We start from the raw sequence: 16,072 nt of genomic DNA, 5'->3' as shown, positions 1-16,072 counted from the left end.
AAAAATCGTAAGTCAAATCTTTGTAAGTTGGGGACTCTCTGTATAATATAATGGATTACACACACACACACACACACACACACACACACTCACAGAGTCACCGTGATCTCCTTCATGAAACAGAACAGTTATTTGGAAAAGGGTAAGAACACATTATCTTCCCCAGACTCAGAGAAGTAGGTGGAAAAGACACACAAAAATGTAAACAGTGGGCTGTTTCATTTTCTTGTACTTTTAAAGTTGGTCGATATTTTAACGATAACTGGGAAGAGTAACCATGTGGTTAAAGCGCATGGTTAAGGCATACGCTATATTTGTAAATGATAATATTTACCAGAAAGATGGAGATTAGAACACTGAAACACTGAGTTAAGCGTCTGACTCTTGATCTCGGCTCAGGTCACGATCTCACTGTTGGTGGGATCGAGCCCCGTGTCGGCCTCTGCGCTGACAGTGCGGAGCCCGCTCGGGATTTTCTCTCTCCCTCTCTCTCTGCCCTTCCTCCTTTCTCTCTTTCTCTCTCTTTCTCTCTCTCAAAATAAATAATACACATAAAAAGATTTTTAAAAAAGAACACTGATACCTAACACCCTCCTTTATGATCACAGTAATAAAAATCAGCTGGAAACATCAAATGCATCTTTTAAAAGAGGATAAACATTCACCTGCTATATATAATTTAAAGATTTTCCACTAGCTACTTTAAAGATGGAACAAGATTAATTGAAGGCACTGAAAAACCTCAAAATATTATTTCATAGATACACAATATAGCGTGTGGATAGAGAAGTCTCAGCCTAATATAAGCCAAACAGCACCTCCTGGATTGGAAGGTACAGGCTGAAGGTCAGGGTAAGACGGGGAAAAAATGTGGAGCCGGTACTTTGACCACATTCATTACTGTGGGTTCAAACCACTTGGAATCAGCTGCAAGCGGACCACAAGGTCAAGTCTGCCCCCACCTAACAGGAAATCTAGGGGTGGTGGGATTTTTCTCCTCCCGGCCTCCACCAATTACCTGCAGTAATTACCTTCTGTAACTGGAGTCAGGTTTTGACAGAGCAGAGAAAAACAGATAACAAAATTTTGAATCATGGACTATCACTTCACCAAACAACGAAGAGGAAGTGTGCAGAGACTAATTTTCCCTGCAGGGACAGCCCCCAATGTCCAAACACTTCCCCACTCAGGTCGCAGCATCACCAGTTTGTTGACAGAAATATACATCAATGCAGGCCGCCCACAAAACGTCTGAGTCGTAAAGTCTAATAGTGTTGAGACGCGGTGAGGACATTTACAGACTCCTTCTATGCTAATTTGGGTCACTGACCAGTTTGGTATAGCCCTGCCCTAATTAAGACATAAATACTTATTTTGTAAAACCAGCCTGTGGCTTATAAAAGTATTCTGCAAAAATGAAAGGAAGAAAGATGAACGTGAGATTTAAGTCGCGGAGATAGAGAACAAAGGGAACAGTCAACAAAGTGAAAAAGCGAGAAACAAAGTACCCAATTAAAAACCCGGCAAAGAACTCAAACAGACGTTTCTCCAAAGACAACATACCAATGGCCAACGGGCATATGAAAGGATGTTCACCATCATTAATCATCAGAGAAATGCAAATCAAAACCACAACGAGGTATCACTTCACATCTGTTAGGATGGCCATTATTTAAAAAAAAAAAAAAACAACAAAACACCAGACAACAAGCGTTCGTGAGCATGTGCACAAATTGGAACATTCACGCCCTGTTGCTGGAAACGTAAAGAAGTGCAGCTGCTATGGAAACAGTATGGAGGCTCCTTAAGACATTAAAAATAGAGCTACCAGACGACCCAGCAATCCCACTCTCGGGTGCATATCCAAAGGAAATACACTCAGTATCTTGAAGAGATATTGGCACTCCCACGGGCATTATTGCAACGTCATTCACAGTAGCCGAGAGGTGGAAAGAACTCCAAATGTCCACCAAACGATGCATGGATAAAGAACACGTGGTCTATAGGACAATGACATATTATTCAGCCATAAAAAGAAGAAAATCCAGTCCTGTGCAGCACCATGGAAAAACCTTGCGGGCGTTATGCTGAGTGGTATACAAGCCAGTCACAGACGGACAAATACCGCATGATGCCATTTATACAAAAGAGGTTTCTAAAGTAGTCACACTCATTGAAGCACAGAGTACGATAGTGACTGTTAGGGGCTGGGAGGAGCAGAAAAAGGAGAGCTGCTGTACAATGGGTATAAAGTTTGGGTCCCGCAAGATGAAAACGCATCATGTGGGGGACCTGGGTGGCTCAGTCGGTTACGCATTTCGGCTCTCGATTTCCGCTCAGGTCGTGATCTCACGGTTCGTGAGTTTGAGCCCCACGTCGGGCTCTGCGCTGCCAGCACGGAGCCTGCTTGGGATTCTTTCTCTCTCTCTCTCTCTCCCTCTCTCTCTCTCTGCCCCTCCCCCGCTCATGCTCGCTTTCAAAAGAAATAAAGAAATAAAAAAAGAACAAAGAAAAAGAAAAAGCTTTACAGATCTACTGGACAACTTTGGGCTCATAGTTTGACAACATTGTGATTGTTAAAGAGGATTGTTAAGAGGATAGATCTCCTGTTTTAGGTTGGAGGCTTTTAACCTAGTACAATTGTAATCGCCTTTAAACAACAACAACAAAAAGTCTGCTACTGAAATCCATATTTAGCGAGAGTATATTTTTCAGAATATTTTTAAATCCCAGATGGGTATTTATGTTTGCCACCAATGGTATGTGAAAACATGTAAAAGGGCAGCTTGTAGGGTTGTTTTTTTTTTTTTATTTGAAAACGATCTGATGCCAGTAATAAATTCTCATCCTATTTTTAATCTGGAAAAAAAAAAACATTTTTAAAACTATTTACCAGAGTAAGCAGGAGTAATTTGCAGAAGCACCTGGTTTCTGATTTCAATAAAGTTTAAATAAATAAGGAATCCATAAGAGAAACTGTGAATGTGGACGAAATAACCGACTGATAACAGAGTTGGACACTTAACCGACTGAATCACCCAGGCACCCCATATTAACCAATTTTTTTTGTGACGAGAATACTCAAGATATATAGTCTTTTAAAAAATTCAAGTACAGGGGCGCCTGGGTGGCTCAGTCGGTTAAACGTCCGACTTTGGCTCAGGTCATGATCTCACAGTTTGTGGGTTCAAGCCCCGAATCGGGCTCTGTGCTGACAGCTCAAAGCCTGGAGCCTGCTTCAGATTCTGTGTGTGTATGTCTCTCTCTGCCCCTCCCCCACTCTCTCTCTCTCTTTCTCTCTCTCAAAAATAAATAAATGTCAAAAAATTTAAAAATTCAAGTATATAAAACAGTGTTATTAAATACAGTCACCGTGCTGTACTCCAGAACTTAGTCATAACCGAGACTGAATAACCGAGACTTTGTACTCTTTGACCAACATTTATGTGCCCCAGCCTCCTGCCCCCGGCTACCATTATTCTACCCCCTGCTTCTGTGAGTTACACTGCTTTAGATTCCACACACGAGTGAGATCATACAGTATTTGTGTTCCTGTGTCTGGCTTATTTCACTTACCATACTGGCCTTCAGATTCATCTACATTGTGGTAATAGGCAGGATTTTCTTCTTTTTTAAGGCTCAGTAATATTCTATGATATATATGTGTGTATATATAGATACACATATATATGTATATATGTGTGTATGTATATACATTATATGTATATATGTGTGTATGTATATACATTATATGTATATATGTGTGTATGTATATACATATGTATGTATATATGTGTGTATGTATATACATTATATGTATATATGTGTGTATGTATATACATATGTATGTATATATGTGTGTATGTATATACATTATATGTATATATGTGTGTATGTATATACATTATATGTATATATGTGTATGTATATACATATGTATGTATATATGTGTGTATGTATATACATTATGTGTATGTATGTGTGTATGTATATACATATGTATGTATATATGTGTGTATGTATAGACATTATATGTATATATGTGTGTATGTATAGACATTATATGTATATATGTGTGTATGTATATACATATGTATGTATATATGTGTGTGTGTATACATATGTATGTATATATGTGTGCATGTATATACATATGTATGTATATATGTGTGCGTGTATATACATATGTATGTATATATATGTGTGTATATAAGTATATATGTATACATTTGTGTGCATATATATATGCATATATATGTATCTGAATGTATATATACCATACATGGTGTGTATCATGTTTTCTTTATCTGTCAATAGAAATGTGGGTTGTTTCTGCCTCTTTTTTTTTTTTTTTTTTTTTTAATGTTCATTTTATTATTTTTGAGACAGAGAGAGACAGAGCATGAACGGGGGAGGGGCAGAGAGAGAGGGAGACACAGAATCGGAAGCAGGCTCCAGGCTCTGAGCCATCAGCCCAGAGCCCGACGCGGGGCTCGAACTCACGGACCTCGAGATCGTGACCTGAGCCGAAGTCGGACGCTTAACCGACTGAGCCACCCAGGCGCCCCTGTTTCTGCCTCTTAATTATTGTGAGGATCTTGAAGAGATATGTGCACTCTCACGTTCATTGCCGCATGTAATTAAGAGGCAATGTCCTTTGCCCATTTTGTGATTGGGCTATTTCTTTTTCTTTTGTTTGCTTTTTTGCTTTTTTTTTTTTTTTTTTTTTTTTTTTTTGCTATTGAGTTGTTAGAGTCTCTTATATATTTTGGATATTAACCCCTTATCAAGGGTATGGTTTGCAAACATTATCTTCCATTCCATAGGCTGTCCCTTCAATCTGTTGTTTGTTTCCTTTGCTCTGCAGAAGCTTTTAGGTTTGAAGTAGTTCCACTTGTCTATTTTTGCCTTTGCCTCTGCTTTTGAGGTCAAAGCCGAAAAAGTATTGCCAAGGCCAATGTCAAGAAGCTTTTTCCCTATTTTTTTCTAGTGGTTTTAAAGGTTTGGGTCCTGCATTTAAGACTTTAATCCATGCTGAATGGATTTTTGTACATGGTGTAAGATGAGGGTCCAAATTTATCCTTCTGAATGTGGATATCCGGTTTTCCCAACACAATTTAAGGAAGAAACAATTCTTTCCCCCACGTTCACTCTTCTGTCTGTATCGTATGATAGGTATAGCTATCATAATTACGCTGGTACAGTACTGATTTAGGGATAGACATAAATCAATAAGATGGCATGGGGAATCCAGAACTCAATCAGCACAATATGCCTAGTTTTTTTAAAAAAAGGAGCCAAAAACAATGAAATGGAATAAATGATGGCCTTTTCAACAAATGATGGTGGAGAGACTAAGTACTAATAGACAAAAACAAACAACACCAAAGCCAAACTAACCAAAAGCCAAAATTTCAACCTAAACCTCACACCTTATATAGAAATGAACTCAAGGGCGCCTGGGCAGCTCCGTCGTTAAACATCTGACTTCGGCTCGGGTCATGATCTCACGGTCCGTGAGTTCGAGTCCCACATCCGGTGAGCATGAGCCCTGCGTCAGGTGAACACAAGCCCCACTTTGGGTGACCCCTCTTTCTCTCTCTCTCTCTCTCTCTGTCTCCCTTCCTCTGGCCTGCGCTCACTTGTGCTCCCTCTCTCTCTCTCTCTCTCAAAAACAATTAGCTCAAAATTGAACATGGATTTACTCTTTTTTTCAGCTTGAGATAAAACTGACATACAACACTAATGTAAGTTCAAGGTATAGAACGTATCGATTTGGTGCACTTGCATATGACGTTTTATAACTTGAAAGACTCCCCCCGGTGGCCTTTGTGATAAGCAGTCTCCCCAACCTCCCATGGTCTTCCCCCTGCCCCTTGTATGCCCCTTAGAAGAGACCCCCATGAAGCATACATTGTTGAGTGCTTGATATTTCTGTATCTCCAGTCCTTTGTTCTGAGATGCATTTACGTTATTGGAAACTGTTTGATCATTTCGTGTCATGCCTTTCAGATCTGTTAGGTGAGACCCAAGCAATTTGTTGTCTAGGGGATACTGCTCATTACTGAAGCAAGATACTTCTGTTTCCTGTACGCAAAGCCTCGTAAATATTGACGTTTTCCGTGTCGCTGGTGGCCGTGGTCACTATTCCCAGGCCTATGCGAATGCTGGGGATTTTTGCCTCGAATCTTCTGGAGGCTGCATCCAAAGTTGTGGGTGGTTTCTTCACAGACCTGCACGAATACGCAGCTGAACACCCGAGGGTAGCGCTCTCTTCCTCAGTACTCTGTCCTGTAAACTCTGGTGCCCTGGCCTCTCCCAGCGTTCTGGAAACTCCCTTCACACAGTAAGCTGAGACACCATAGGATTCACCTTGTTTGCTTTTCACCGCTCAGGGATCACTTTCTTTCCTTGCCAGATATCCAGTGTCTCGAAAACCATTGTTCTGTAGATCTTATTTTATTGCTGGTGTTTCAGATGGAGGAGAAACCTGGTCGTATGACTCCATTTCCTTTGGACACAAATGTCTTGTGCGGTTTGGAAGTAATCGGCCATGGGATATCTTGGGCATCTCAAAATGTCAGAACTCATTCGACAGTTTGCCCCTAAAAGGTAGAATTCGATCCCAGAGCCAATAGTTTATGTATTCGCTGAACCCTCTCTTTGCTATTGTGTAAATAGACCTCATGTGGTCTGTACTGCTAATCTACCGTAGATGTGGAATTTACAGGCATGCCTTCACGTGAACTTCAATAAAGGCCAGGTTTTAAACTTCAGGGGTGTCCAAAGCAAGAAACATTCCGTAAAATGTTTGCTGGTCTCTTACCATCTGTCTTTTCACACAATATCATCCGTTCACGGGGTGGGAGAATTTCCAGTTTTTCCCCTGACATCTGGTCACATAATTTAGGTCTACAAATGGAAATCAAAATGCAGAGCTGGGCCTCTGACCTCAGGGATTCTGCCTCCAGTCTCTCTGCACCCCCAGACCTAAGTAAAAGCCAGGCAAAGATGTGTGAAATCTTCATCAATACAAAGCAGAAGTATCTGAGAGGCTTTCATCGAAATAGTTAAAACAACTGCCTTGCAATGCCTACTAGAAGCTTTCTTCCTTGATGGATAGCTCATGAACAAGGGCCAAATATCTAAGAGGAATACCATATGTTTAGTGCTGAAGGATCTCCTGGGAGTGCTAAGAATGGGGCCCAGAGTAATATCAGTGAAGCAGAATTTGATAATGCTGGATGGTTATAATTTCGTGTTCAACCAAACTAGTGTAACTTCATTGAGAAAACTAAAATCGAGAACACTCCAAGTAGTGGTGACGACGCTAAGAAAGAAAGATATGGCGGCAGGAGGGAGTGAGATATACTAATGACAGTGATTTGACTGGAGAGATGAACTTGGGAGTGAAGAAGGAGAAGTACGTTCACGGAGGCAACACGAATGGTAGGAGAAGCCTATGAAGGATTTGACAGGTTAGGCGAAGGATTCAAAGGTGTGTAGCTTCAGTTTCCAGAAGTAAAATGAAGCGGGAAGCCTTACCAACCCTTTGTCTCTGCAAACAGTCAACCTAAAAATCCAGTCTAAAAAAATAAAACCAAACAAGGGCGCCCGGGGGGCTCCGTCGGTTAAGGGTCTGACTCTTGGTTTCGGCTCAGGTCATGATCTCACGGTTTTGTGAATTCAAGACCAGCATCTGACTCTACCCTGACAGTGAGGAGCCTGCTTGGGATTCTCTCTCTTCCTCTGTCTCTCTGTCTCTCTGTCTCTCTGTCTCTGCCCCTCCCGCATGACGCTCCAAAGCCTCCCGACTTTTCAAGGGACAGAAAGCATACTAGGCTCAGTCTCTTGATAGAGTGGCAGTCCCACTGGCATCAGGCAACTAGAAGAACAGACCTGGGAGGCACCACCCGTCCAGCAGGCCCAGCTCCTTCCAAAGGACCCAGTGGCACCCAGTAGCCCAGAAAAGCATATCCTGTCCCCTTAGGCGGCACCAGGAAGAGTCAAGAGGGAGCTCTGTCAGTTCCGGGTGACCTGACAGAGAGCGCTCCATGGGTCCCATCAAGCTCAATGTCTCCTACCTCCGTTTAGGGACCTCGTGGCTGGGGAGGCACATTTTTTTCAAGTATAATTTATTGACAAATTGGTTTCCATACAACCCCCAGTGCTCATCCCAACAGGTGCCCTCCTCAGTGCCCGTCACCCACTTTCCCCCCTCCCGTACCTCCCATCAACCCTCGGTTTGTTCTCAGGATCCAAGCGGGGAGGCACATTTAAAGAAGAATTAATGGGGCGCCTGGGTGGCTCAGTCGGTTAAGCGTCCGACTTCAGCTCAGGTCACGATCTCGTGGTCCATGAGTTCGAGCCCCGCGTCGGGCTCTGTGTTGACTGCTCAGAGCCTGGAGCCTGTTTCAGATTCTGTGTCTCCCTCTCTCTCTGACCCTCCCCCGTTCATGCTCTGTCTCTCTCTGTCTCAAAAATAAATAAACGTTAAAAAAAAATTTAAAAAAAAGAAGAATTAATACCACCCTTACCCAATCTCTGTCAGAAAACAGAAGCAGGTGGAAAACTTCCCAACTCCTTTTAGGAGGCCCAAACCAGACCACGGCAGTACGAAAAAGAAGACTTCAGACCAATCTCTCTCATGAACTTCGATTCAAAATACCGTGTGAGTGTGGCATTAATTCTTCTTGAAATTGAAGAATTTTGGTAGAGGTCCCTAGTGAAACCATCTGGACCTGGAGATTTCTTTTTCTGGAAGCTTTTTTAATTGCATATTCAATTTCCTTAAGGGTCGTAAAGCTAGTCACACCGTCTGTTTGTCTTGTGGAGTTGGGTAGCTTGTGATTTCGGAGAAATTGGTCCACAAGTCTTCCAGGCTGTTGAAATCATAAGCTTACAGTTATTCGCAGTTGGCTTATTATCTTTGTAATGACTATAGGATCTATACTAAAATGTCTTACTTTATTCCTGATCTTGGTGATCTGTGTCTTTTTACTTATTTGTTGATTTTGCTACAAGTTTACCAATATTGATTTTTTTTTCCCCCATAGAACTGGGTTTCTTTGATTGTCTCCATTGCTCTCCTCTGTCTAAGGTCACGGACTCCCATTCTTGTCTTTATGATTTCCTTTCTGCTGATTGCTTTGGTTTACTTGACTCTCTAGTTTCTTGAGTAGGAACTCAGATCATGATTTGAGGCTTTCCACCCCATAGTGGTAGAACATTATTTTTTGAATCCACAAATCCTCACAATGAAAATGAAAAAAAAAAAAAAAAACCAAAAACATTAGGGAATGGTATTTCCAACGGGAGGTAAATAAACCAGTCTGGGTGAGCAATGTGAAGTGATTATCAGAGTATTTGTACAGATAACTCAGAGCCATAAAATATCCTTTTGCAAGAATTTGTTGCAAAAGTGAATATTCTTTTGAATTATCTCGATGAATTTCCCAAATCTTCAATTTATATTGATGGCATAGGTAATTTCTAGAACTTAATATAAAAGGCAGATACTCTTTAAATGTATGGTATGTTGAGAAAAAGGACATATTGAGACAAGTGAATAGAGGACACAAAAGAATGTCTCCTGAGGCTTGCGCCCAAAACAGTAGAGAGGATTTCAGAGGAAAAAAAAAAAAAGCACCCAAAATGCAAAAATCAACAAGCCTAAGCAGGAATAGGACTGATAAGGAGATTCAGGAGCACAAAATAAAAGACAAAAAGTGGGGGGCGCCTGGGTGGCTCAGTCAGTTGAGCGTCCAACTTCGGCTCAGGTCATGATCTCACGGTCCGTGAGTTCGAGCCCCGCGTCGGGCTCTGTGCTGACCGCTCAGAGCCTGGAGCCTGCTTCGGATTCTGTGTCTCCCTCTCTCTGCCCCTCCCCCGCTCATGCTCTGTCTCTCTCTGTCTCAAAAATAAACATTAAAAAGAATTTTTTTAATTAAAAAAAAGAAAAGAAAAACAGTAAGGCAGTGCAGCCTAATAGTTAATACTGCTTGTCAGAGCTAAGCCTCATTATTCACCATTTACTAGACATGAAAACTGGGACAAACTACTTATCTCCTCTGAATCTCCATTTCCTCCTCTCTAAAGTGAGGAATGATAAAGTTACAGCTTACCAGGGTTGTTATCAGGATTAAATGAGGTGATCTGTCCTCGTTTACCATGATGTTTATGCAGAGTAAGCAAGAGATAGGAGCTGTGGTTAGAACTCTGGCCACATCGTTCTATGTCCTCAGTACATATATTGAACACCTGCTAAATTATCTTTACAATTCTCCAATTGTTTTCGCTTTTTCGTACTGTTTTTAGGGTCATCATCCAATACTTCTCCACCACCCAACTCGCTATATAAAAGGTCTCTTTTCCTGACATTAACCTCGTATCTTGTACACGGCTTGCTCACCTGTTTCCACTATGGCCATTTTATGGGCAAAGAAACTGAGGCTCAGGGAAACTCAGTGAGCCGTCCAAAGGCGTACAGATGACAACACGGTGGAACTGTGTATATAATTATTACCCGATGAGAAAATAAATGGAGGAAAATACCAAATTAAAATGCTTTGAAGCTTTAAAATCTTTGTGAACATGTATTTATTTATTTATTTATTGGAGAGAGAGCGCACAGGCACAGGAGGGGCAGAGAGAGAGGGAGACACAGAATCCAAAGCAGGCTCCAGGCTCCGAGCTGTCAGCACAGAGCCTGATGCGGGGCTCGAACCCATGGACCGTGAGATCACGGTCCGAGCCAAAGTCGAACGCTCAAGCGACTGAGCCACTCGGGCGCCCCAAAATTCTTTGAAGCTTTAAAAGCTTAACGCTGATCAGATAAGCAGGAAAAGCGGCACATCCGTCAGAGGGTATAAATGTCAAACGTGACTCGGAAAACGCTATCGGCTGTTTCCATACCAGCCTGTGTTGAGCAGCCCTGGGTTTCCTTGGGATTTTGTTAGCTATGGTGAAATGCCTTGACTACTGGTAAGTTAGGAAAACCGTGAATCTATCAGAAGGAAGAAGGAATCTCTTATGGATGAAAAAAATCGTGTTTAGCTGGAGGAGTTTACTTAGTGTGGTATCAGTAGAATGATTTTCTTCAGTTAGAGGATGGGGTATGTACGATGGGGGTGCTTATCAGTCTTAACCGAGGACTTACATTTTCAGATTACACATGTCAGAGGATCTGGACATGTAGCACTTGAAAATATCCTTAACATCTAACTTAGGGGCGCCTGGGTGGCTCAGTTGTTAAGCATCCGACATCCGCTCAGGTGGTGATCTCACCATTCGAGAGTTCGAGCCCCACATCGGGTGAGCTTGAGCCCCACATTGGGTAAAAGCACAAGCCTTGCTTTGGATTAAACATGAGCTTCACTTTGGGTGAGCCCCACTTCTCTCTCTCTCTCTTTGCCCTTCCTGGGATTCTCTCTCTCTCTCTCTGACCCTCACTCACATGTACCCTCTCTCTCTCTCAAAAAAAAAAAAAAAAAAAAATATATATATATATATATGTATATATATATACAATTTAGATGTGCAAAAGAATCTTTATGTTTCTCTAATTGATATTTGTTTCCAACTTGAGCCTTTGTTTTGCCCCCTGGTCGTGTACTTAATCTTGTGAATTCAGGGCAAACACAGATAATTCTGGGTTTTCTCATCTATTTCAGGGCAAATTCATTATATTTACATTTGGCCTCCCCTTTTCTCCAAAGATACATTCTACTATCCCAACTTCTTCAGACGTTTGTCTTTTAAAAATTAAAAGCCAGATATTTTGAGATTCACACACTTGTTCTTGTAAATTGCTGCCCCTTCTGTGAATTTCAAAGCCTATTTTAAAATCTGTTTTGAAACTCAAAAGCTGAGAATTGATTCTTTTCTTTTTGAATTTCTGTCATAACAATGGTACCCTGAAGGCAGTGGGTATAGAATAATACCTTTGCAGTTGTATGAATGGGCAATTGCAAAAAAAACAAAACAAAACAAAACAAAACAAAACAAAAACCAAAAATCGCAAATGGGAAATCACAGAAGAAATAAGAAAAAAAAAAAAGTCATATGTTACAAATTTACCAAATAAAAAATTAAAGTATTTGTCTCAACTCCTTTTAACCAATAAGGTGTCCTCGATGTAAACTTGAACTAGAATATCAGAATCTTCCCAGGGGCACCGGAGTGGCTCAGTCGGTTGAGCGTCCGACTTCGGCTCAGGTCAGGATCTCTCGGCCTGTGAGTTCAAGTCCCGTGTCGGGCTCTGTGCTGACAGCTCGGAGCCTGGAGCCTGCTTCAGAGCCTGCTTCAGAGCCTGCTTCGGAGTCTGTGTCTCCCTCTCTCTCTGCCCCTCCCCCACTTGCACTCTGTCTCTCTCTCTCTCAAAATAAATAAACATAATAATAAAAGAAAAAAAAAGAATATCTTATCACTTTTTTGAGGTTTTATTTATTTATTTTGGGAGATAAAGAGTGTGCACACACAAGTTGGGGAGGGGCAGAGACAGAGAGTGAGAGAGAGGGAGAGAGAGAATCCCCAGCGACCGAGTAGGGGAGGGGCAGAGAGAGAGGGAGACACAGAATCTGAAGCAGGCTCCGGGCTCTGAGCTGTCAGCACAGAGCCGGAGATGGGGCTCGAACCCATGAACCGTGAGATCATGATCTTAGAGGAAATCAAGAGTCGGATCTCTTGATTCCCAAATTCTTATCGCTGAAAGAAAAAAGTTAGGAAGCTTCAACCCGAACTATCTCATTTCCTATTCCTTTATTTAATCTTCTGTAATAAATGCATTTATATAGCGGCAAGTGTGATCAGATCAGAGGTGGGTAGGATATGGAGAGCATAATAAACCAGTGAATAGGGCAGATAAACCAAGGTGGATTCAAGCAAGAGGAAGGTAATGGGGGTGGGAGTAGAAATCACGCACAGCATCTCTGTTACTGGGAAGGAAGTTAAGGGAGCAGTTCATCGGGCATAGTTATTTGAATTTGGGTCCGATTTGAGAAAAGGATTAGTAGTGAGGCTAAAAGCTTCTGAAACACTGAATTCCTGGCCCAAGACTCTTCAGATTCTCCTGCCTCGGAAAAAAAATGGACCTAGAATTCAGAGCAGGGATGAATTTTAGCAAGACTTAGCACTGGTGAGCAAGGCAAATTATCCTATACTGGGACAACTAATCTGAGCAGAAAGCCCTAAGCACTGAAAAAAAGGTGGCTTTTCTTATCTTAGGGATCCATGACCCTGCATGGGTTCTAGAATAAGAATTGAATCTGGGGCGCCTGGGTGGCTCAGTCGGTTAAGGGTCAGACTCTTGGTTTCGGCTCAGGTCACGATCTCATGGTTCGTGAGTTCAAGCCCCGAGTCGGGCTCTGTGCTGGCAATGCAGAGCCTGCTTGAGATTCTCTCTCTCTCTCTGTTCCCCCCACCCCCACTCCTGCTGTCTCTGTCCCTCTCAAAATAAATAAATAAACATTAAAAAAAAAAAGAATTGAATCTGGAAAGAGCTGGGGACACAAGACTATTTACCTCTTACTGGTGAGATCTCTACTGATGTACTTTTAAACTTGTCGTGGTGTCCTTACAGGTCAACCCTAAAGAAAGAGAAAAATATATTTGGGATGAAAACATGTCGTATTTCTCTCATGTGGCCATCGCTTGAAAAAAAAAAACCTTCCCACCTTTAAAATGACCCAGCGCAGGCAGCCTGTCTCATTCCCATATTCATGAGTCATCACCCATAATGTTAAGACTCCCTGCATTCTCTAGCCTCTGTGATGTTCTGAATGTCCTTGCCCATAACTGAAACAATTTTCCATTTCCTGAATCCCTTCACTAGGTCTTCTGTAGATGGCCCATGCTTCGTATTTAGCAAACGATCCTATACTTAGAACACATTACATTCATTACATTCATTGTCGTATCTTTTTTTTAAAAAAAAATTATGTTCATTTTTTTTTTTTGAGAGAGAGAGAGAGAGAGAGAGACAGCAAGCTGGCGGGGGAGGACGGGTGCAGACAGAGAGGGAGAGACGAATCCTAAGCAGGCCCCATGCTGTCGGTGCAGAGCCCGACGCGGGGCTCGAACTCACGAACCGTGAGGTCACAACCTGAGCTGAAACCAAGAGTCGGACGCTTCACCGACTGAGCCACCCAGGCGCCCCATTCATTGTCTTATCTTAACTGTGTCAGGGAGCAAGAATTTCCTGTCCCCTGTAGGGACTTTCTAGCTGGACTAAGAGCCAAATTGACATGAGACAGATTAACAGGAGAAAATCAACTTTAATTTTTTTCATTCAAAATAACCTTCACGCCAACGTGGCCCATCTTGGGGGCTGCCTGCCCTCGGCCCCAATAACTGAATCCCAGGTCTTCCTGGAGACCATTTCTCCTAAATACTCTAAAGTGTTTTTCTCCCACACCAAGCAGTGGGATTGACAGGGTTGTGTCCTCTCTGATCTTCGTGGCTTTTTCCGCCTTCTTCTTTGAAACAAAACAAGCAAAATGGCCACCACCAATTCCTGTTTGCTTGTTAATTCCGCCATCCCGTTATACCATCCCCTCCTTCTCCTAGCCAGTCACCTGCAATCTCCCTGCCATCCCCCTCCCTTTATTAAACACTTTGCCATCTGTCTCAGCTATTTTAATTTTTTCCTGTCAGAAGCTCTGCCTCCATCGAGGTGACTCTCATCCCTCCATGGATCATGCATGTAATACTGATACCTCTCAGGTCTTCAACTAGTCCGAATACCTTTTTCCGCCACTCCATATAAATCACTTCCGCAATTTTGACGTGGACCTCACCATCATTCACAACTGTTCTAATCAAAAGAAATCATTCAAGTTTTCCTTCCCTGACTTCGACTTCCTATGCTTCCAGCTTTGTTGCTCAACTGGTTTCCCTCTGGTCACACCTCAGGGTCATGGAAGCTTCCAGTCTATGGATTCCTCTACTTTTCTCCCATTCACTCAGATCCCTTCTTCCATTGCTTTTCTCCTTAGCCACCATGGAGTTCACGGCCCGTTATTTCAATAATAGTCAGCCAATTATTTCCAATACAAGTTTACGTTCGCTAACTTTGCGTAGGACTTCAACACTACTCAACATCCCTACCGTTTTTCAGTCACTGTCTCCACACTTCTCTACTACCTTCAAATCTTTGACTCCCTCTCCTTTTCCGTGCCTATGCAGAAAGTGGGAGGAAGGGCCAGAGATTTGAGAATAGAAGATAGAAAGAAATGTCTAGAAGGAACATTTCTCGCTACAAAATCGTTTTCTCGCTACAAAATCCACACATTTACTTAAATCTTTAAGCAGCCTCCCATCCTTCTCCCTAATTGGGACGAAGGGCTGCCCTTTATTCTACCCGAGGCTGATTTCTCCATATTATTTAAATTCACTGTCTTCATCTCTATATTTCTCACTCACCCACTTCAACTTACCTTTCTGCCCCATCCCTCCAAAAATAGATCCAGTTAATGTCATCCATGTTAGCAAACACAACAGACCTTACAGTTCACATTTTATTTGCCCTCTCATCAGCGATGTTCATGTTAAACTGCACAACCGTTCTTGAAACATTTTTCCTTCCTTACCGTATGTGACACAATACTTAGCTATCCTTTACCTTTCCACGTCTCCGCCCATTCTTTCTCCGTTCCTTCGCAGGCTCATCCTCCCCTACCCAGCCATTCCATGTCAGAATTAAACAAAGTTTGCTCATAGACCTCACTTCTATGTCTATAGTCTTTCCCGTACAACCAAGATAGTAAAAAAAAAAAAAGAAAGAAAGAAAAGAAAAGAAAGTATGTAACATGTAACGGGCAGAGAAGGAGAAAAGTAATAAAAGTTGAATATGGTGTATATATTGTGTTAAGTATTGTGCATGTGTGTGTGTGTGTGTGTGTGTACAGTAAAACCTTGGATTGCAAGTAACATGTTCTACAAGTGTTCCACGAAACGAGCAAACACTGCTAAGAAATTTTAACTTGATAAATGAGCGATGTCTTGCCATACGAGTAGTAGGTGACCTTGAACGTCACACAATCACGACTGAGCCAGTGGTTCTTGAGATTCGCTT

At 42.0% G+C, this 16,072-nt stretch overlaps 1 pseudogene; it reads right to left on the bottom strand.

Moving 5' to 3' along the window:
• LOC145713724 (F-box/WD repeat-containing protein 2-like) overlaps window positions 1-15,481 on the bottom strand; it is an 86,781-nt pseudogene extending 71,300 nt beyond the window's left edge.
• Window positions 15,482-16,072: the final 591 nt, after the last annotated feature.

Source organism: Panthera onca, chromosome X, assembly GCF_046562875.1.
Source record: "Panthera onca isolate mPanOnc1 chromosome X, mPanOnc1 haplotype 2, whole genome shotgun sequence".
Taxonomy (NCBI): Eukaryota; Metazoa; Chordata; class Mammalia; order Carnivora; family Felidae; genus Panthera; species Panthera onca.
This window is presented reverse-complemented; position numbering and strand designations above follow the sequence as displayed.